Source organism: Dipodomys merriami, unplaced genomic scaffold, assembly GCF_024711535.1.
Source record: "Dipodomys merriami isolate MVZ:Mamm:240054 unplaced genomic scaffold, mDipMer1.0.p SCAF_1150, whole genome shotgun sequence".
NCBI lineage: Eukaryota > Metazoa > Chordata > Mammalia > Rodentia > Heteromyidae > Dipodomys > Dipodomys merriami.
This window is the reverse complement of record NW_027202439.1, coordinates 113,426-136,110: the sequence shown is the minus strand read 5'-3', so window position 1 is coordinate 136,110 and position 22,685 is coordinate 113,426.

Here is a 22,685-nt window from a genome sequence, read left to right as displayed (position 1 = left end):
CTATTTTATCTGATATTAGGATTGCAACTCCCGCCTGTTTAAGGGGGCCGTTTGCTTAGTAGATTTTGTTCCAGCCTTTAACATTGAAAATGTGTTTGTTTTTACGGGCAAGATGTGACTCCTGAAGGCAACAGATAGAAGGGTCTTGTTTTTTAATCCAACTAGAGACTCTATGTCGCTTAATTGGAGAGTTCAGTCCGTTAACGTTAAGAGATAGGACTGAGAGGTATTTGGAGTTCCTGCCATGTTATCTACCTTCTTGGGGGCTGTGAAAACTGGGTTCTTCCTAAGGTTCTTGGATTCTCAGTTTGGGTGCAGTTTCTTGGCCTTTGTTGCGTTCTTGTTGGTTTTCTATGTGTAGGACATCTTTAAGAATCTTTTGTAGGGCTGGTTTGGTGGAGATGTATTGTTTCAATTTTTCTTGCTATGGAAGGTTTTTATTTGGCCTTCAGTTATGAAGGAGAGTTTAGCTGGGTACAGTATTCTTGGTTGATAGTTGTTTGTTTTTAGGGCATGGCATAGGTCATTCCAGGCTCTTCTTGCTTTGATTGTCTCTGCTGAGAAATCTGAGGTAATTCTAATTGGTTTCCCTTTATAGGTGATTAACCTTTTCTCCCTGACAGCTTTAAGGATCTTTTCCTTGGTCTGGTTTGATCCTGTGTGGATTATAATGTGACGGTGGGATATCCTATTCTGGTCTGGTCTATTTGGGGTTCTAAAAGCTTCTTGTATCTGAATAGGCCTATCTTTTTGCATGTTTGGGAAGTTCTCTGCTAGGATCCTGTTAAACAAATTTCCTAGACCATTAACTTCTGTTTCTAGGTGCTCCTCTACACCCATTATCCTTAGATTGGGCCTTCTGATGGTGTCTTCCAGGTGTTGGATAGACCTCTCATATTTCTTGGACTTGTCTTGAATGGTTGTATGTTCTTTCTCTATAATATCTAGGCTGTCTTCAATCCCTGAGATTCGATCTTCTGCGTGGTCTAACCTGTTGTCAAGACTCTCTACTTTGTTTTTTTATCTCTTTTCCTTCTAATTGGTCAACTTTGATGGCTTCAAGTTCTTTGTTGAAGCTTTGTTTTAGGTCTTGTATGAATTTCTTTACTTCCTTAATTTGGTGTTCAGTGTTTGTTCTCAAATCACTTAATTGATTGGTTTTGGTTTCTTTGGACTCCCATTCCTTCTGTTGGGTTCCATTCAGCATTCCTTTTGTGGTCTCCCTGACTTCATCTTTGTGTATTCTCTACCTGGTCTCTCAATTCCTGAATTACTCTTTGCATAGCTTCCTCCAGTCTGTGGGATTCCTGCCCTTCTCTTTCTTCCCTTTCCTGGGATTCCTGCAGTTCTCTTTGAGTGTTCTCAGCCTGCTCACACCATTCCTCCCTTTCTCTTTGAGTATTCTCAAGTTGTTCACGCAAATCCTGTATCAGTTTTTGAGTAGCTTCCTCCCGCTTATGATATTCCTATATAAACTTCTGGGATGCCTCCTCTCTCTGCCTATTACGCTCATACAGAGTCCTTTGTACATTGTCAAACTTCTCATTTATCATGTTTGCTAGTAGTGAATGTAGAGCTATTTGGGAACTCTCCTCTGGATTATTCTTTATCTGTTCTAATCCCTGATTATCAAGATTGGGAATTGAGATTCCCGAATTTGCCATTTTTCTTGTGTTTTTCTGGCTTACTCTGCCCATTTGAGATGAAGATAGCACCAGTTTTGTGCTAGAACACTATCTGAAGGCAACCATCAACCAAAGTTTGCGTTTGTACAGTCAATAGTATACAGATACAATCTAGTTCAACAGATACATCTATTCAACATCAAACAACTATATGTTAAAGGACTTCGAACCGCAGTAAAAAATTTGGAAAACCAGAAATTATTAGGATTAGGGAGATATGTGGGTAAAAAATAGGAATAGATTGGTGTGGGGAGGCACAGGGAGAGTTAACTCTGTCCTAATCACAATGCAGGAAATGGGTTGGGTAGGATGCAAGTAGAGAGAGAGAGAAAAAGAAGAGACGGAAAGGGGAATGAAAAGAGACCAGAAAAAAAATAGAAACGTAAAAGTTAATGTTATTAAAGAGATTAAAAGACCGTCTATTTAGAGAGGAATGTGAATATGTTTAGAGAAAGGGAGGGACATAGAGGAGATGTGAAAAACTTTAAGGATGGGAAGGGGAGAAGAAAAGATCAGAAGTTCAGTAGAGCTAGACAAAAAACAAAAAGATAATTAAGAAAGAAAGAAGACAAGAAAAGAAAGGAAAACGCTCATTCACATATTCCTAAAATAAAAATTATAAGAGGAGAGAAAAAAAACGTTACTGCAAAACAATTATTTTTTCAGAAGAGGCAAAAATTAAAGATTAATAAAAGTTTTAGAAGAGAAAAAAAATTTATGTATATATATATATAAGGTAACAAAAAACAAAAAACAAACAAAAAAAACAAAAGAAGAAGAAGAAAAAAAAAGAAAAAAAAGTCTTTTGATTTTTTTTGGGGGGGGGAGGTGTGGGAAGAATCCTGTATCTCCCTTTTGTCTGTAACCAGTCTCTTGTTGGAGTCTCTGGTCAGCTTGAGGTCCTGTGGCTTGATTGGTTTCTTAGTCGGTTTGTTCGAAGAGGCAGAAAAATGCTTTGCTTTACCCAAGATTTTGAGATCCCCCTCCCAGGTTAGTTTTCTGGGAGGGTGATCTGCTTTGAGAATCACAAAAGAGGGGGATGCGGTGATGAGGCTAGGTTCTGGGTAGAGTTGAGGCCTTTCAACAAACAATAGCTTTTCCCTGGGGCTATTTTGTGATAAAGCTCACAGCGCCCAGCCTGCAGCCATTCTCAGGGTTTCTGTTTTTCAATTGAGTGTGGTGGCTGCTAGAGGGAGGGGCAGCCTCTGGCTCTGGTTACCCAGTGAGGCAAGCCACTCCAATGGCTGGTGCCTGAGCTGGGTGACTTTTCCCTGGATGGAGCTGAGTCTGGCAGTTCACTTCACCGTTAAGTTCTTGTGACCTGCTAAATGACTCATTTTGTTCCAAGGCCTGAGCTGGAGCTAGCAGCTCCTCCGAGCTTTGTCGGTATCCAAGATGGAGATCACCGGTGCTGGGCGGGAGGGGTGGCCTTCCCTCCTCTGCTCCCTGAGAAGGAGTGAGGACGTCGGGCTTGCACTCACGCCGAGTCTTGGATCCTGGGTCGTCTCTGGTCTGCAAACTGCAGGATGAAGATGTCCGCTCCTTGTCGGTTCTTGTTGGTGTTGAGTAGAATCTGCTCGTCCGCTGCGTCTGGCTCCTTCGTCCCAGACTCTCTGTGTTTCAGGTATGACCCCGCGGCGGTGGTCACCGCCGCGACCCTGCAGGCGCTCAGATGTGTCTCCTTGGCTTCCCCTCTCTTGACTAACTCTCTGTCCTGTGATGGCACACTTGGTGTGATTCTCTGGCTTAGGACTGTTCACTGGAACTCTAAAACTGCTTTCTATGCGAATGCTTGTTCAGATTCCAGCTTCTCCTCCGCCATCTTCCCGGAACCACATCCGAAATTTTCTTAATTGAGTCCCGGAAACAACAAATCAAAGAAAGGTTGGGCAAATGGGATTGCATGAAGTTGCAGAGCTTCTGCATAGCAAAGGACATAGCTAGCAAGATCAATAGAAAGCCCACAGATAGGGAGAAGATCTTCACTAGCCATACAACGGACAAGGGTCTCATATATAAAATATACTTGCAACTAAAAAAATTAAATCCCCCAATAACAAATCATCAAAGAAACAACTTCCCAGTAAATAAGTGGGCTAAAGACTTGAAGAGAAAGTTCTCTGAAGAAGAAAGAAGAATGACCAATAGACACATGAAGAAATGCTCACCCTCTCTAGCTGTAAAAGAAATGGAAAACAAAACAACATTGAGATACCACCTCACCCCAGTTAGAATAGCTATAAACAAGAACTCTTTAAGTCTTTAGACCACTTATTTATTGGGGAGTTGTTTCTTTGAGGATTTCCTGTTGGGGAGTTTAATATTATGAGTTCCAAGTACATTTTAGATATGAGACCCTAGTCCGTTTTATGGCTAGTGAAGATTTTCTACGTGGGCTTTCTATTGATCTTCTAGCTATGTCATTTGCCATGCAGAAACTCTGCAACTTCAAGCAATCCCATTTGTCCAACCTTTCTTTGATTTGTCGTGTTTCCGGGTCTTTATTAAGAAAATTTCAGCCTGTGCCAAAAAGACCTAGGGTTTCTCCTATTCCATCCTGTAATGTTCTCAGAGTGTCTGCTTTGACTCTGAGGTCTTTGATCCATTTTGGAGTTGATTTTGGTGCAGGGTGATATATAAGGATCTAGCTTTAGTTTTCTACAAGTAATTAACCAATTTTGCCAGAACCATTTACTGAACCATTCTATTTTTTGAGCTCCCTTATCGAAGATTAGATGGCTATATATCTGTAGGTTCATTTCTGGGTTTTCAATTCTATTCCATTGGTCCTGAGGTCTGTTCTTGTGCCAGTACCAAGCTATTTTGGTTTCTATGGCTTTATAGTAGAGTTTGAAATTTGGTATTGATATTCCTCCAGCAGTGTTCTTTCCGTTGAGGAGCGTTTTTGCTATTCGGGGTCTTTTATTGTTCCATATGAATTTTTGGATTGTCTCTTCTATTTCCTTGAAGAATGAGTTTGGAATTTTGATAGGTATCGCATTGAATTTGTAGATAGCCTTGGGAAGTATTTCCATTTTCACGATGTTGATCTTTCTAATCCAGGAGCATAGGAGTTTTTGCCATTTTCTTAGTTCAGGTTTGATATCCTTTTTCAAGCTTTTAAAGTTTTCATCATAGAGGTCCTTCACTTCTTTAGTTAAGTTAATTACTAGGTGTTTTATTTTTTGTGGGGCTATTACAAATGGAGGTGTTTTCCTAATTTCAGCCCCACTTTTCTCATTGTTGGCATACAGAAAAGCCATTGATTTTTGGAGGTCAATTTTACACTCTGCTCCTTTGCCAAAGTTTGAATCAGCTTGAGTAATTTGGGAGTGGAGTCTATGGGATTTTTTAAATACAAGATCATGTCATCTGCAAAGAGGGAGAGTTTTACTTCTTCTTTCTCTATTTGGATACCCTTTATGTTTGCATCTTGTCTTATTGTTGTAGCTAGACATTCTAATTCTTCATTGAAGAGAAGTGGAGAGAGTGGACATCCTTGTTTTGTTCTAGAGTTAAGAGGAAATGGCTTTAGTTTTGATGGCTTCCAATTCTTTGTTGGAGCTTTTTTTAGATCTTGTATATTTTTTTTACTTCTTTACTTTGGTGTTCCGTGTTTATTCTCAAATCACTTAGTTGATTGTTTATGGTTTCCTCGGACTTTTATTCCTTCTGTGTGGCTCCATTAACCATTCTTTTTGTGGTCTCCCTGAATTTTTTCAGTTGTCTGCTTATGTATTACATGAATTCCTCTATCGATCTTTGTCTATTCTCATCCCGCTCTCGCAATTCCTGTATTACTCTTTGATTAGCTTCCTCATGTTCAAGCAATTCCTATAGTTCTTTTTGTCTGTTCTCAGCCTGCTCACGCAATCCTTATCTATCACTTTGACTGTTCTCAGCTTGCTTACACAATTCATTTATTTCTCTTTGAGTGTTCTCAACCTGCTCATGCAATTCCTGAATTACTCATTGAGTAGCTTCCTCACACTTAATAGATTGCTGTTTTGATCTTTGGTTTGCATCCTCTCTCTCCCTATCAGGCTCACACTCAGTCTTTGAAGGTTTTCGATCTTTACATTCACCATCTTTACCAGTATTGTTTGTACAGCTTTTTGGGAACTCTCCTCTGGATTATTCATTATTTGTTCTGTCACCTGATTACCATGAGTGGGAGTGGAGATACCCGGATTTGCCATTTTTCCGGATTTTTCTGCCCATTTGGTATGAAAGTAACACCAATTTTGTGCTAGAAAACTATTTTAAGGCAAGCATCAACCAGAGTCCTATAGTTGCACAGTGAAAAGGCTGCAGATACAATCTAGTTTAACAGATAAAATCTATTCAACATCAAACAACTATGGATTAATGGGCTAAGAGCAGCAAGGAAGAATTTGGCAAACCAGAAATTATTATGTTTAGGGAGAAATATGGTGAAAATTAGGATTAAATGGATCGGGAAATGCCAAAGAGAGTGAAATTAACCAAGTCCAAATCTCAAAGAGGGAAATATGCTGGACAGAATGATAGGAGAGAGAAAAAAAAGAGACGAGAAAAAATGGAAAAACAAAAAATTAATTTAAAAATTGAAACTTGAAGATTATCTAATTTTAAAGGTGAAATTGAGAGAATGAGGATAGGATGAGAGGAGGGGTGGGATTAAAAGGACACTTGAAAAACTAAAAAATAAAAATTCTTTTTTTATTTTTTTTATTGTGAAAATACTGTACAGAGGGGTTACAATTACATGGGCAAGATAATGAGTACATTTCTTATCAAGCATTGTAGCCTCCTTCTTTGTTTCCCATTCCCATCCCTTCCCATCCTCCTCCCACCCCCCCACCCAAACCTTCCACCCACCAAAATTCTAAAGTTCCTTTTTCCACATAATGACTTGTACATCTCATTCTTAAAAAAATATATAGGCATAAAGATATAATACTGCTACTAAGTAATTTAAGCCTGAGAGTATTTGAATTGAGTAATAAATTTCTGTATTAAGTGTGTACAGTATGGTAGATAAGGTGTAATAATTGACGACGGATATATCTGAGGATGAGCAGAACAGCAATTAAGTAGTGCACAAAAGGACAAAAGAGAAGAAAAATGAAGAAAATGAGAAAGAAAAAAAAGGACGGAAAGGTCAGTAGAGACAAAAACAGCACACATACATATACACCTAAATAAAAATTTTAAGAGGAAAAATAAAAGATTAATAGAAAACCATTTTTAAAAAATTAAAAATTAAAAATAGGTAAAAAATAGTTCTTTGATTTGTTTTTTTATCGGGGGAGGTGGAGGGGAAGATCCTGTTTCTCACTTTTGTCTGTATCAACTCTCTTGGTTGAGTCTCTGGTCTGCTATGGTGGTTGGTTTCCACGTGCTTTGATTGGTTTCTTAAGTCAGTTTGTCTGAGCAGGCAGAAAAATGCTCTGCTTTACCCAGGATTTTGTAATCCTCCTCCCAGGCTAGTTCAGTGGGAGGGAGATCTGCTTTGAGTATCACAAAACAAGAAGATGGCTCTCTCCTCTAGTTGGGAGATGCTGTGATTAGGCTTGGTTCTGGGTAGAGTTGAGGCCTTTCAGCAAGCTATAGGTTTTCCTTGGGGGGCGAGCTTCTGAGACACTCACAAAGCCCAGCCTGGAGCCATTGTCAGGGTTTATGTTTACTGAATTTCCTTTAATTGTCTAATATGCTGTAGGGAGGGGCAGCCTCTGGCTCTGTTTACACAGTGAAGAAAGCGACTCCTGAGGGGGAAGAGCTTCTACTGCCTGGGCTTGGTTACTTTCCCCTAGGTGGAGCTGATCATGGCAGGTCAGGTCAGGTTCCTGTGACTTGCTAAATGACCCTTTTATTTTCTTCCAAGGCCTGAGTTGAAGCTAGCTGCTCAGCCGGACAGCTAGCTAGATTTCCATCAAGATGGAGATCTTGTTTCTTTGAAGATTTGTTTTTGGGGGATTTGGTTTTTTAAGTTCCAGGTATGTTTTACATATGAAACAATCCCATTTGTCCAACCTTTCTTTGATTTGTTGTGTTTCTGGGTCTCTATTAAGAAAATTTCAGCCTGTGCCAAGGAGACCTAGGGTTTCTCCCATTCCATTCAGTAATGTTTTCAGAGTATCTGCTTTGACATTGATCCATTTGGAGTTGATTCTGGAGCAGGGTGATATATAAGGATCTAGCTTTAGTTTTCTAAAAGTAGTTAACCAATTTTGCAAGCACAATTTACTGATGAGGCTGTCTTTCTTCTATTCTATTTTTTTTTAGCTCCCTTATTGAAGATTAGATAGCTATAGGTCTTTAGGTTCATTTTTAGGTTTTCAATTCTATTCCATTGTTCGAGTTTGATATTTGGTATTGATATTCCTCCAGCACTGTTCTTTCTGTTAAGGATTGTTTTTGCTATTCAGGGTCTTTTATTGTAACATATGAATTTTTGGATTGCTTCTTCTATTTCCTTGAAGAATGCGGCTGGAATATTGACAGGTATTGCACTGAATTTGTAGATAGCCTTGGGAAGTATTGCCATTTTCACAATGTTGATTTTTCCAATCCAGGAACAAGCATGGGAGTTTTTGCCAATTCCTAAGTTCTGTTTTGAATTCCTTTTTCAGGTTTTTAAAGTTTTCATCATAGAGGTCCTTCACTTCTTTGGTTAAGTTAATTCCTTGGTATTTCATTTTTTTGTTGCTATTCTGAATGTAATTGTTTTCCTGATTTCAGCAACACTTCTCTCATTTTTGGCATACAGAAAAGACTTAAAGAGAAACTTCTCTGAAGAGGAAAGAAGGATGGCCAGTAGACACATGAAGAAATATTCAACCTCTCTAGCCAAAAAAGAAATGCAAATCAAAACAACATTGAGATACCACCTCACCCCAGTTAGAATGGCTATAATCAAGAACTCTAATAACAACAGATGCTGAAGGGGATGTGGACAGAAGGGAACCATACTCCATTGTGGGTGGGAGTGTAAACTTGGTCAACCACTTTGGAAAGTAGTATTGAGGTTCCTCAGAAGACTCCACATAGAGCTCCCCTATGATCCAGCAATCCCACTTTTGGGCATTTACCCAAATGATCACAAACAAGACTACAGTAAAGCTACCAGCATGACTGTGTTTATTGCAGCATTATTTACCACAGCTAAGGTATGAAACCAACCTAGATGCACCTCAGTAGATGAATGGATCTAGAAAATGTGTTATATATCCATAATGGAATTCTATGCCTCCATCAGAAAGAATGATATTACCCCATTTGTTAGGAAATGGAAAGATTTGGAAAAAATTATATTAAGTGAAGTAAGCCAGGCCCAAAGAAGCATAGGTCCCATGGTTTCCCTTATTTGCAATATCTAGTATATGTCTGAGTCAAGCAGAAAAGTTCAGATAAGTTGATGTTACAGAAATGAACCCCAAGATAACTATTCAAATGTTTTTTTTCTTTCATGCAAATGTTTCTAACATATTTATAAGATGATTTCTTTGTTGTTTTGTATGTCCCTCCCCCATACTATAACCTATGCTTTCACTGTATTTGATGTTGGTATAATTTGTGGAGGAGAAGGGTAAAAACAAATTGTTTAGCTATGCATGCAGGTGGACCCATTGCAACAATGAGATGTACAAGTTGTTATGTCAAAAAACGAACTTAACAACTTCGGTAGGTGTTAAGGGGAACGTTGGGGGGGGGGAAGAGTATGGGAAGGGATGGTAAGGGGAAACAAAAGGAGACAACAATGCTTGATAAGAAATGTACTCATTATCTTGCCCATGTAATTGTAACTCCTCTGTATGGTATTCTCACACACACAAAAAGATGGAGATCTTAAGTTGTGGCGCTGGAGGAGTGGCCTTCCCTCTTCTGCTCCCTGAGAAGGAGTAAGGATGTCAGGGTTCTACTCACACCCGGAGTCTTGGTTCCTGGGTAATCTCTGGTCTGCTATCTGCAGGATGAAGATATCTGCTGCTTGTCAGTTCTTGCTGATATTGTGTAGAATGCACTTGCTCGCTCTATCTGGCACCTTTGTCCGGGACTTTCTGTATTGTAGGTATGACGAGTATGGTTGCCACCACTGCTTCTTCACCCATGACTGCTGGCAAGTGCTCAGATCTGTCTCCTTGCCTGCATTTTCCCTCTCTAGCCAAACTCTCTGTACTATGGTGGCACACTTAGTGTAATTCTTTGGCCTAGGACTGTTCACAGGAACACTAAAACTGCTTTCTATGTGAGAGCTTGTTTAGCCTCCAGCTTCTCGTCCATCTTCACGGAACCACCAGGTTTCATTTTGGGGGGGGGGTTCCAGTCGTGGGGCCTGAACTCTAGGCCTGGGCACTGTCCATCAGCTCTTCAGCTCAAGGCTAGTGCTCTATAACTTGAGCCACATTGCCACTTCTGGCTTTTTTCTTTTTGCTTATGTGGTGCTGAGTATTCAAACCCAGGGCCTCAGGAATGCAAGATAAGCACTCTACCACTGAGCCACCTTCCCAGCCCCTTAATTTTTATATTATAGGTTTTTTCACATAATTTAGGATTTGTGATTATTGTGCCAGGTGATTTTTGTTTTTCTGTTTGTGTTACTTTGAAATAGTGATGTCAGGCTTGTATGAAGAGAGAAAGAATATGAAATGTATGTTACTACATTGAAAGAAAGAGAACAGACATTTTAACCTATTTGCTACAAGTAAATTAATATTAAGCAAAGGTAATTAATATAATAACTTATTTACTTTTCAGAAGATGAGTAGAGTACTCTGGATATCTTGGAGTAAAAGACTTTAGATTCATTTCAAGTGATGCCTTACATTGAACTTACTTGCTAAACTTTCTTCTTCAGAAAGGAAAAAGCTCCATTTCTTTCATATTTGTATTATACAGTCATAATAGCTGCATGTTAATTTGCTTACCTCTACTTGTTTGAATTCCATTCTTCATCCATTAGGTATCTAGGGCTTTGAATGACCAATTCCTTAATAGACCTATATTGCTCATATTGTGATGTAAATCTCTGTAATATTAATATGAATTTATCTCTGATTCTCATCATGAGCTACATTCTCATCAAATTTATGTAGTACCAAGCTAGAAACCTGATAATTTTACTCTTTTCTATGTTTTAATCAATAAATCCATTCTCTTTAGAAATATGTTTCCATCTTTTATGTTGCTCAAGTAAACAACATGTATTTCTAGTGCTTTTCCTGAAATAAATATAACGTTTGGAACAGGAAGAAAAACTCTCCCATTATCAATTTGAAGTAAATCCTTGGGGACTATTTTATACAAATAAATTTTAAAAAGCCGAGTGTAAGTTGATCACGCCTGTAATCTTAGGTACTCAATAGGCTGAGATCAAAGCCATCCTGGGTAGGAGAGTCTGTGAGACGCTTATCTCCAATAAACCACTAGAAAGCCGGAAATCGTGCTGTGGCTCAAGCAGCAGTGAGTTCTCATTGAGCTGAAGAGGTGAGGGATAGCACCCAAGCCCATAGTTCAAGCCCCAAGACCAACAAAATAAATAAATAAATGAATAAAAACTGCAATGCACATGTTTATAAATGAATAATCTAATGGATAAGTCAATTAGACACGAAAACTACCACATCAAGTCTCAATTTACTTAAAGGCACCAAAATATCAGTGTGCACGAACATCACTCAGTTTTAGAAAATGACTAGTAAAAACAAAGTTTTTATTATATTTGAAATGTAAAAAGTGGAATTTAAACCCAGATTTGCTGTGAGTATCCTATTTTCAGGAATACGTTTATTCAGCAAACAGAGAAACAAAAAATAAGGGTTTGTCATATAGGATGAAAGATGTAGAAGCAGACTCTCCTTAAGATGATAAATTACATGCAAAAGTGTGATTTATCCATTCATCTACTGAAGGGCATCTAGGTTGGTTCCATATCTTAGATATGGTAAATAATGGTGCAATAAACATAGCTGTGCTGGTAGCTTTAGTATGGTCTTGGATGTGATCATTTGGGTAAATGCCCAAAAGTGGGATTGCTGGGTCATAGGGTAGCTCTATGTGAAGTCTTTGGAGGAACCTCCATACTGCTTTCCAAAGTGGTTGAACAAGTTTACACTCCCACCAACAATGCAGTAGGGTTTCTTTGGTCCAAATCCCCTCCAGCATCTATTGTTTTTGAGTTCTTGATTATAGCCATTGTGATTGGGGTTAGGTGGATTGTCAATGTTGCTTTGATTTTCATTTCTTTTATGGCTAGGGATGTTGAGCATTTCTAAATGTGTCTATTGGCCATCCTACTTTCCTCTTCAGACAAGTTTCTCTGTAAGTCTTTTTTTATTCTTTTTATTTTTTTTATTGTGAAAATACCGTACAGAGGGGTTACAAGTACATGGGCAAGGTAATGAGTACATTTCTTATCAAGCATTATTGCCTCCTCCTTTGTTTCCCGTTATACAATGGAATTCTATGCCTCCATCAGAAAGAATGCAGTGCCCCATTTGTTAGTACATGGAAAGACTTGGAATAAATTATATTAAGTGAAGTAAGCCAGGCCCAAAGAAACACAGGTCCCATGGTTTCCCTTAATTGCAATAACTAGTATATGTCTGAGACAAGCAGAAATGGTCAGATAAGTTGTTAGGTGAAATTAACCCCAAGATAAGGACGCAAATGATTTTTATTTCTTGCTAGTTTTTCTAACATTTTTATAAGATGATTTATTTGTTGCTTTGTATGTACCTCCCCCATGTTATAAGCCCTGATATCTCTGTATTTGATGTTGATATAATTTGTGAAGGGAAAAAACAAATTGTTTGAATAGGGTTACAGGTGAACCTATTACAACAATGAGATGTACAACACGTTATTTTGAAAAATGAACTTTATGACTTTGGTGCGGTGGGGGATGAGAGGTCGAGGACTGGTGGTAGGGGGGTGTGGAGGTTTGGGAGTGTGGCGGTGGAGAGGGGAAGGGATGGTATGGAGAAACACAGGAGGAAGCAGAAATGCTTGATAAGAAATGTACTCACTATCTTGCCCATATAATTGTAACCCCACTGTATGATATTTTCACAATAATAAAATAAATAAATAAATAAATCATTGATGGGAGAAAGAGAAAATTATAGTTTCCAAATGAGCCATTGGTTATTGGTTTATGTGTGTATTACTAGCTAATCAGAAAGTTGACATATGAGGATCACAACTCAAAGCTAGCCTGAGTAGGAAAGTGATTGAAATTCTTATCTCCAACTACCCAGCAAAAGCTGGAAATCTATTTTCATGATGTCTATTGCTACTAAAACAACAAGGTGGATTTTATTTTTTTGGTTTCTAGGTCCAGTAAATTTTAGTAATTTGGAATAGTAGGATAAATTCATGGAGTTTGACTTGAATGTCAAGTTTGAGGATACTGTATTCAGGGTATTGTGAATTGGCATGAAGCAGCCAATAACATATTGTGAATACACATAACCCCCATAACCTTCAGCTAAACAGGCCATAGCCAAGAGAGGAGGTGGGGAAGATCCCATCCTCAGCCTTCTTTCTCTGGCACCTGCTATAGCAAATGTCCAGCTCAAACTGGTGGAAGGGAGGCCTGGCAGATGGTATGGGAGTTTGGGAGAGAGGGTGGGACCGAATCATCTCAAAACAGGGCTGTCCTGGAATGGCTGCCACAAGGGTCAGAGGTAAAAATGGAAAAACAAAGAATCAAGGACAGGGGTCTCACTTACCTCGTGGGGTCCTCTGAGGATGGCTGTCACAGGTGGGTGCACACTGAGCAGGAAGTTCATATAGTATAGCTGAAGATCCCTGAGGCTTACCAAGTGGCTGTGGCAGGCATAAAATCTGTTGAGAGAAGGAGGCAAGGACTGCATCTCCAGTCCCATAAATGCCAGTGGAAATGGAGAAAACAAGGAACCCTGGAGCTCTACAAGCCATTGCTGGGAGTGGAGGTGGAGCACACTCCATTCTTCATCCATTAGGTATCTAAGGCTTTAATGATCAATTCCTTAAAATACCTATGTTGCTTATATTGTGATATAAATTTCAGTAATATTAATATGAATTTATCCAGAGTCTGTGGCCTTCACAACTGGGTTCAGACCAGTCTGGTACCACTTCTGTGTGTTGTGAGTTGACACACACACATATCCCCTCACCCAATCATGTTCTCACAGGAGGGGTTGAGCCAGGAGGTGGACAGGGAGGGGAAGAGTGGGCGGGACACCAGGGTCTGAAGTGAGTGGGGATAAGGGTGGGCAGGGAGAAGGGAAAAGCTGGGATGAATTAGGTCCCATTTACCTTGATCCAGGGCTGTTCAGTGATGGCTCCTGCAGATGGGCCCACACTGATCAGTAAAGTGGTGGTACCCCATGGTGTTGTTGAAAAGGCAGCAACATTAACTCCAGTACCAGCAGATGCGGTGGAACTGAGCAACTAAGCATGCTACAAGGTGGAATGGTGGACAGGGAAGACTCTGATTCCCTGATTTCCTTCTCCAATGACTGTTTTACCTTGGTTCAGTCCAATTGCATCGCCTACCTATGTGCATGCCACACACATCCCTTCACTCAGGAGGGGCAGGGATGGGGGTCAGGTGGGAATGGGTGGCAGGGGAAGCAAGGGATGGGGGATGGTGTGGGGAAAGTAAAGGATAGGGGAGCCCCTAGGGTGAGGAAGCATGGTTTGGGGTGGGCAGGGGAAACAATTGGTTGGGGGAAGGGGAAGCATGGGGTGAGGAAGGGGGTGGTAGGGGGTAGTGAGGAAGAGGGACATGGGTGGAGAACCTAGCAATAGAAAGGAAGAGAAGAAGAAGGGTTCAGCCCACTTAACATTTAAGAACCCTGTCCCAGGGATGGCTCCTGCTGGGGGGCACAGGAGAGAATGGAGTAAAGGGCAATGGAGGGGGGAGAGAGGAGAACACTCACTTACATTGAATCTGGGTCTTTGGTGATGGCTCCAGCAGTTGACTCCACACTGACCTTTTAATTGGAAGTTGGCTGGCTGGTGAAGCCTAAGAGGCCCTGGAGGACCACGTCCCTGAACAGATGCAGAGGTGGGAAAGGTGGCAGCTTCCTCAGCTCCAATCCCTCCATCAGTTGCTTCATAGAAACCGTGACTACTGTGACCATGACCATGAGGGGATGGGGTGAACTCTAAGCTCCTATCTTCCATCAATGAAGGAGCTACATTCCCTCACCCATGAAACTTCTTACACTGAGAGGGGCAGGGCCGGGATTAGGGTGAGGTTCAGAACAACAGGTGTGGGGAAGAGGAGATTGGTGGGAGTGAGGCGCTATTACAATGGAACTGGGTTTTCTAGGGTTGTCTTTGGCAACTGGGTCCACACATCTCTAACCCAACGAAAGTTTGTGGGACAATGGAGGGCCAGAGAATGGGGTATGGGTGGGCAGTGTGATGAAGAGCATAGGATGTGGGTGGGCCTGGTGGTGGTGGAAGGGGGAACCTGGCAGGGGATATTGGGGCCCAGGAAGAGTGTATGGGCAAACTTCAGTTGAAACTGAGCTTAGATGGGAGGCTCCCACAGGGGAGCAGAGAAGAAAATGAAAAAGAGAGTGGGTTAGGAGAGGGGGCTCTGTAACATCAAATCACAGTCCTCATGGGATATTATCTGTGGCTGGGCCCACACTCAGTAGAAGGATGGAGATCCAGATAGTGAAGCTGAAGATCCCTCAGGAAGATGCAGCACTGGGTGAGGAGATTGAGGCAATGTCTGCATCTCCATCCCTGCAACTGCCAGTGAACTCAGGTAAAACAGAGAGCCCTGGGGCTGTCCAGGCCTTAGCCAGGCAGGTAGGAGGGACTGACTCTGACATGGGCCTTCCTTCTCTGTGGCAGCTATAGCTCATGTTCAGAATATTCTGGCAACTAGCATTGTGTAGTTAGTGCTGGGCAAGTACACATTTCCCATCCCACGCAAGTGTTTCTACGGGAAGGACTGGGCCAGGCAGTGAAGAGAAAGCAGTGGGGCCAGAAGGGGTGGGGCCGGAAGGGGTGGGGCCAGAAAGGTGGGGTGGAGGTAAAAGTTTGGCTGTGAGATGATTGGGTCAGGAGAATGGATGCAGCTATGAGGGGGTATCTGGCCTCAAGAAGCAGTCCAATCCAAAAGTGGTAGTAGGGCACATAGCATGGTGGTGGGCTTAGGAAACACGGGGTGACCATGGGCCAGCAGGTGGGGGCGGGAGGTGGGCTGATGAGGGGGAAGTATGGGACAAGGAGCCTAGCAGAGGGGATCAAGGAGAGGGGTTGGGCACACTTAACTGGAAACAGGGCTGTCAAGTATGTCTCTCTCCACGTACTATGCTCATCTGTGCTCTGTCGGGGTTAAGCCTAGCAGGTTAGAGTTCCCATGCCCCACAATTTAGACTAGAAGAAAGGAACTCTAACTATTCACCTGGAAGGGGCATAATTCTCTGGCACCTGAGAAGAGGTTTATTGTGAAGACAGGAAGTTAGAATGGGCCACATCTGGCGTTACAGACTCATATCACCTTTACCCATGAGGCATAGGTAATATGTAAATGCACTCAAACACTAGGTCCTTGTTTTTTCCTCTTCCTTTTCTTTACCTCTTTCTTCTTCTAGTGCTGGGGCTTGAACACAGCTTCTAGGTGCTACAAAAATTCCCTGCCCAAAGGCTTATTGTTCTTCACCTCCTAGTCCTCCATCTTCTGGGTCCCTGTCAGTCCAGGTACCATGGCCAGATGGCCCCTTTCAAGGCAAGTATGTTCCCAACAGCCTTCTCTCTGAAGGAACCAAAAGGAGGATTAAGGGTTTTGTGTTTTGTGTGTACATTCACATGAATATTTCCTTCCATCAGTGGGACAGTTCTAAGTACTCATCCTCTTATTGATCTTCAGCTATAAATCATTTGAAAATAGAGGCACGGGAGCAGGAAGGGAAATAAATCAAAACAACAAAACAAAAAACATATCCCACAATCACTGGATGACTGAATGAAGGCAAGTAAATCTCAACCTAACAATATTTTACCAAATCTGTTATGTTTGAATGGTGAGAGCTCCATAGAGGGAGATGCCAAAGCAGCCAGGCAGTGTCATTTCGATATGTACAAGGATGCTGTTATTAATATTTAATCATTAATATTTGCTCATTCATCCAGGAAGGGGAGATCAGTTACTATGGTACTTTGATTGTGTTAAATCCAATTACCATGTTATAAAAATGGCAAGCTTCCATAATAAAAAATAAGGTTCTTCTACCCAGCACCAGTTATCTTTAGTTCACTTCCAAGCCATACACATTATAACCATGTCCAGAGAATACACGGAAGGGAGGTAAGGAAGCAGCATTCTGGTGTATTAGCTGGGACCAATACTTTGCTCAAGTTGAACTGTTTATGCTCTGTGGTATTACTTTCTTCCTATTTTTGGATATATCCATACATATATTCTGACTGAAGGTATATGTCTATCAATTGAGATGTTAGCTTGCAAAGGTTCATTTTTTTAATTAATTTTATTTTATTTGAGAACATACTGTACAGAGGGGCTACAATTACATGGGCAGGATAATGCATACATTTCTTACCAAGCATTGCAGCCTCCTCTTTGTTTACCCTTCACCTCCCTTCCCAGCCTCCCCCCTCCCCCCACCCAATTATACCCCCCTCCACCCCCCACACCGACATTGTAAAGTTGGTTTTGACATGACATTTTGTACTTCTCATTGTTGCAACAGGTCCACCTGAATCCTTAAACGATTTGTTTGTCCCCATCTCCTCCACATGTTATACTGACATCAAATATAGTGAAAGCGGGGGTTACACTGTGGGGGAGGACATACAAAGCAACAAAGAAATAATCTTATAAATGCGTTAGAAACACATGCATGAAAGAAACGAAAACATTAAAATACATATTTAAGGGTTCATTTTCCTAACATCACATTATCTGACCTTTTCCGCTTGACTCATACCTATACTAGATATTGCAAATAAGGGAAACCATGAGACCTATGTTTCTTTGGTCCTGGCTTACTTCACTTAATATAATTTTTTCCAAACCTTTCCATTTCCTAATAAATGGGGAAATGTCATTCTTTCTGATAGAGGCATAGAATTCCATTGTGTATATATACCACATTTTCTTGATCCATTCATCTACTGAGGGGCATCTGGGTTGGTTCCATATCTTAGCTATGGTAAATAATGCTGCAATAATAAACATAGGTGTGCTGGTAGCTTTAGTGTGGTCTTGTTTGTAAACATTTGGGTAAATGCCCAATAGTGGGATTGCTGGATCATAGGGGAGATCTATGTGAAGACTTTTGAGGAACCTCCATACTGCTTTCCAAAGTGGTTGAACAAGTTTACATTCCCACCAACAATGAAGTAAGGTTCTTTTCTGTCCACATCCCCTCCAGCATCTGTTGTTGTTAGAGTTCTTGATTTTTGCTGTTCTAACTGGAGTGAGGTGATATCTCAATGTTGTTTTGATTTGCATTTCTTTTATGGCTAGGGATGTTGAACATTTCTTCATGTGTCTATTGGCCATCCTTCTTTCTTCTTCAGAGAAGCTTCTCTTTAAGTCTATCGCCCACTTATTTATTGGGCAGTTGTTTCTTTGAGGATTTGTTGTTGGGTGGTTTAATTTTTTGAGTTCCAAGTATATTTTAGATATGAGACCCTTGTCCGTTGTATGGCTAGTAAAGATCTTCTCAAAATCGGTGGGCTTTCTATTGATCTTGCTAGCTATGTCATTTGCCCTGCAGAAGCTCTGCAACCTTATGCAATCCCATTTGTCCAACCTTTCTTTGATTTGTTGTGCTTCTGGGTCTCTATTCAGAAAATTTCGGCCTGAGCCAAGGAGACCTAGGGTTTCTCCTATTCCATCCTGTAATGTTTTCAGAGTGTCTGCTTTGAGTTCAAGGTCTTTGATCCATTTGGAGTTGATTCTGGTGCAGGGTGATATATAAGGATCTAGCTTTAGTTTTCTACATGTAGTTAACCAATTTTGCCAGCACCATTTACTGAAGAGGCTGTTTCTTCCATTCTATTGTTTAGGCTTCCTTATTGAAGATTAGATGGCTATAGGTCTGTAGGTTCATTTCTGGGTTTTCAATTCTATTCCATTGGTCCTGAGGTCTGTTCTTATGCCAATACCAAGCTGTTTTGATTACTATGGCTTTATAGTAGAGTTTGACAAAGGTTCATTTTAACATACAGCAGCTGTATGTCAATGGAATTGCTCCTGTGTCCCATGTACATCTCTCCAAGTTCTACACAAGATAATGCCTCTGAGGATTTTACCTATGTTGCTGCTGGCATTACCAGTCTTCCTTCTCCCAATTCTCCCTCCTGCCTCCCTCAATACCCTGCAGCAAACCACAACCTTTATGGTTTTGTTTGTTCAGTGTTGATTGCCTGAGGTTTTATTGGTCCAGTTCTAACAAACTTGGTAGCTATGGCAGGTGAAGGGGGTGGCCTTTCTTCTTCTAATTTTCCTGACACATACCAGGAGAATCTGTCCGTATTTCAGGAGTTTTACTTGAATTACTTTCCACTTTTTGGGCTTTGCCACCTATCTGATATTGTCTCTTCTTTTGTGTTATTGATGATTGAACCTAGGATGTTTAATTAGCTAGGCAAATACTCTCACTTAAGTATAACCCAGCCCCAGAACGTCTTTTTAAATTCTCCCTACATCTGAATGTAGGATGGAAAGAAAAGTTTATTCCAGCATACTGGAATGTTTCAGATTTTTAGGTTTTGATTAATCTAGCTATATATAGTCATGGTCTAGAAACAAATATATTGGTAGAACTTGATAAGACAGGCTTTCCCTCACTATACACCTGTTGCAGGGAAGGGATTTTCCTACAGCATAACCTTGGAAACTTAGTGGTGAGGGCTTCAACATCAATTCATCAGGGACATGAGTTCAACCCAAGTGAGTTGCTGTGGTCTGAAGCCTCCCCTCAGGTTCCTGCTATTCCATCTTGCATACTACATTCCAAACTAATAATAACCACCATGCTCAGTCTGACTGCTTTGATTTGTTGAAAGGTTGTGAGTGAATGTATGTCATCTTAGACGACTTAATCATTGAGTCATGTGAAGAACTTCACCAAAAAAGAGATCACTCTTCAGTTGCAGTGATGCTTTATGACAAATTTTCATAACAATCACAAAGCTTCCTTTTTTTAGGCCAAACACTTTAACTTGCACCAAAATGATATTATGGAAAAATGATCTAATAATAGGGTTTCTAAATCCAAACACAAAGTACTTTTGCTTAAGGAAGAATTAACTATGCCAGCCAATATATTCCCAGAATTATTATCTCTGTTTTGACCATATTAAAGAAATTTTGTGTTTGTTTTTGTTTTTATGGTCTTGGGGCTTGAAGTCTGGATGAAGGCACTGTCCCTCAGAGATTCAGCTTAAGGCTGGTGTTCTACAACTTGAGCCACAGTGCTACTTCTGGTTTTCAGGTGGTTAATTGCAGATAAAAGTCTCATGGACTTTACTGCATGGGCTGGTTTTGAACCGCAATCTTTTCTCTCAGCCTCATGAGTAGCTAGGATTATAGGCGTGACCCACTGATGCTTGGCAACTATGTACAATTTCTAACCATGATTGAAAATGTTGGGAAAAACTACAGAATACTTGTAAACAGCAGCAGTTATATGGGTATAAATATATGTAATGTACCAAATATTTTTGCATAATTGAAGTCCTTGGTGATCAAATACATAACAAAACTCATTTGGATCTCTTATTGAACATAGTTTATTAATTTTTCTATTCAGAAAAATATATATATGACACTACAAAACTATAGAAATAATGCTTTAGTATTTATGGGCACAATCCTAGAGACAGACAGAGAGAGAGAGAGAGAGAGAGAGAGAGAGAGAGAGAGAGAGAGAGAGAGAGAGAGAGAGAGAGAAAGAGAGAGAGAGAGAGAGAGAGAGAGAGAGAGAGAGAGAAACACAAAATCCCGAACATTAAACTTACAGGTTGGAATTCTGTAATTCCCAATTACATATTGTACTGAAAGGGAAATTACAATGAAATCGAAAATTAGACCATTCAGCAAGGATTCCAAAAAATAGTTCTTACACATTCCTTGTTTGTTATCTTGATGTGTTTGTGACTAGTTGGGTCATCTGGTTTTCATTAGGATGTAAACAACACTATCTTGTTCTTAAAATCCAAGGGAAAATTACAAGTGTGCAATTGAAAGAGGTATATGTATATTTGGATCAACCTTTATTTGCTTAGTTTTCAAACATTATGTCATGTTCCCAAATAATAGTGGATTTTGCAAATATAAAAATTTGTGTTGATGTATTTCTTTTTTTTAATGTATTTCTTATGACCAGATAAGATGTGTTAAGACCCCAAGATAGCGACAAACGTTGTTTTATTCCCTTGCGATTTTTTCTAACATATTTATAATATACCATGTGATTTTTTTGTTTCTTTGTATGCTCCTTCCCTACAGTATTACCCCTATTTTCACTGTATTTGATGCCAGTGCCCTGGGAGGGGAGGAAAAAAACAAAATGCTTAAATAGTGATTCAGGTTGATCCATTGTAACAATGAGATGTACAAGACACTATGTAGAAAAACGAACTTTACAATTTAGGTGGGGGAGGGAGGAGGAGTGTAGTTGTAGAGGTGGAAGGGAAGGGATGGTAGGGGAAAAACAAAGAAGGAAGCAACAACGCTTGATAGGAAATGTACTCATTTTCTTGCTCATGTAACTGTAACACCTATATACAGTATTTTTACAGTAAAAACGTATTAAAATGTATTTCTTAAAATGAAATATTTTTAGATTCTTATGCATATTTCCAATTAGGCAGTTCAGATGATGTATATATGAATTGCTGTTAGTTAGAATTTTGTGTATATGTGTGGTGGTCACTGGGTTTGAAGTTAGGCCCTGTGTGGTGTCCTCTGTCCCCACCCCCGATTTTTGCTTATTCAAGGTTAGCACCTTCCCACTTGAGTCACATCTTCCAGCTTTTTGGTTTTCAGTTAGAGATAAGAGTCTCTATCTTTCCTGCCTGAGCTGGTTTTAAACCATTGTCCTCAGATCTCAGCCACTTGAGTAAGTTAGCACTTAAATTTATTGTTTTTCTTTTAGTAAAATATATTTTTATTGTAAAGATACTGTACAGAGGGATTACAGATACATGAGTAAGGTAATGACTACATTTCCTACGGAGCATTTTTATCCCCTCCATTGTTTATCCCCTACCATCCTTTCCCTACCCACCTTCCTAATTCTTCCATTCCCTCCCCCACGCGCAAAGTTGTAAAGTTTGTTTTCGACTTAGTGTCTTGTACATCTTATTGTTACAATGGGTTAATCGTTATCCATATTTAAGCATTTTAGTTTTTTTTCCATTCCCCTCCCCAAATTAGAAAAATGTATATATAAGATGCAGGGCACCAGAATCAGCAGAGTGAAAACAGAGGTTATACCATGGGGGAAGAACATACCAAAGAAATAAAAAATCACATAGTATATTATAAATACCTTTAAAACTATAGCAAGAAAGAAAAAAACCACGTGTGTCCTATCTTGGGGTTAATTTTGCTTAACATCATCTTATATGGTCATATGTACATAGTTTTTGACTACTTCTGCTTGTCCAAGATATATACTAGCTATTGCAAATAAGGAAAAACATGAGACCTATGTTACTTAGCTCCTGGCTTACTTCACTTAATATAATTTTTCCAAGTCTTTCTATTTTCTAACAAATGGGACAATATCAGTATTTCTGATGGAGGCATAGAATTCCATTATATATATATATATATATATATATATATATATATATACATATATATATATATATATGTCTATCATATTGTTTTGATAGATTCATCTACTGAGGAGTAACTGGGTTGGTTCCATATCTTAGCTATGGTAAATAATGCTGCAATAAACATAGTTGTCCTGGTAGCTTTAGCCACTTACATTTAAATCAGGTGATCTACTAAGTGTTTCCCTG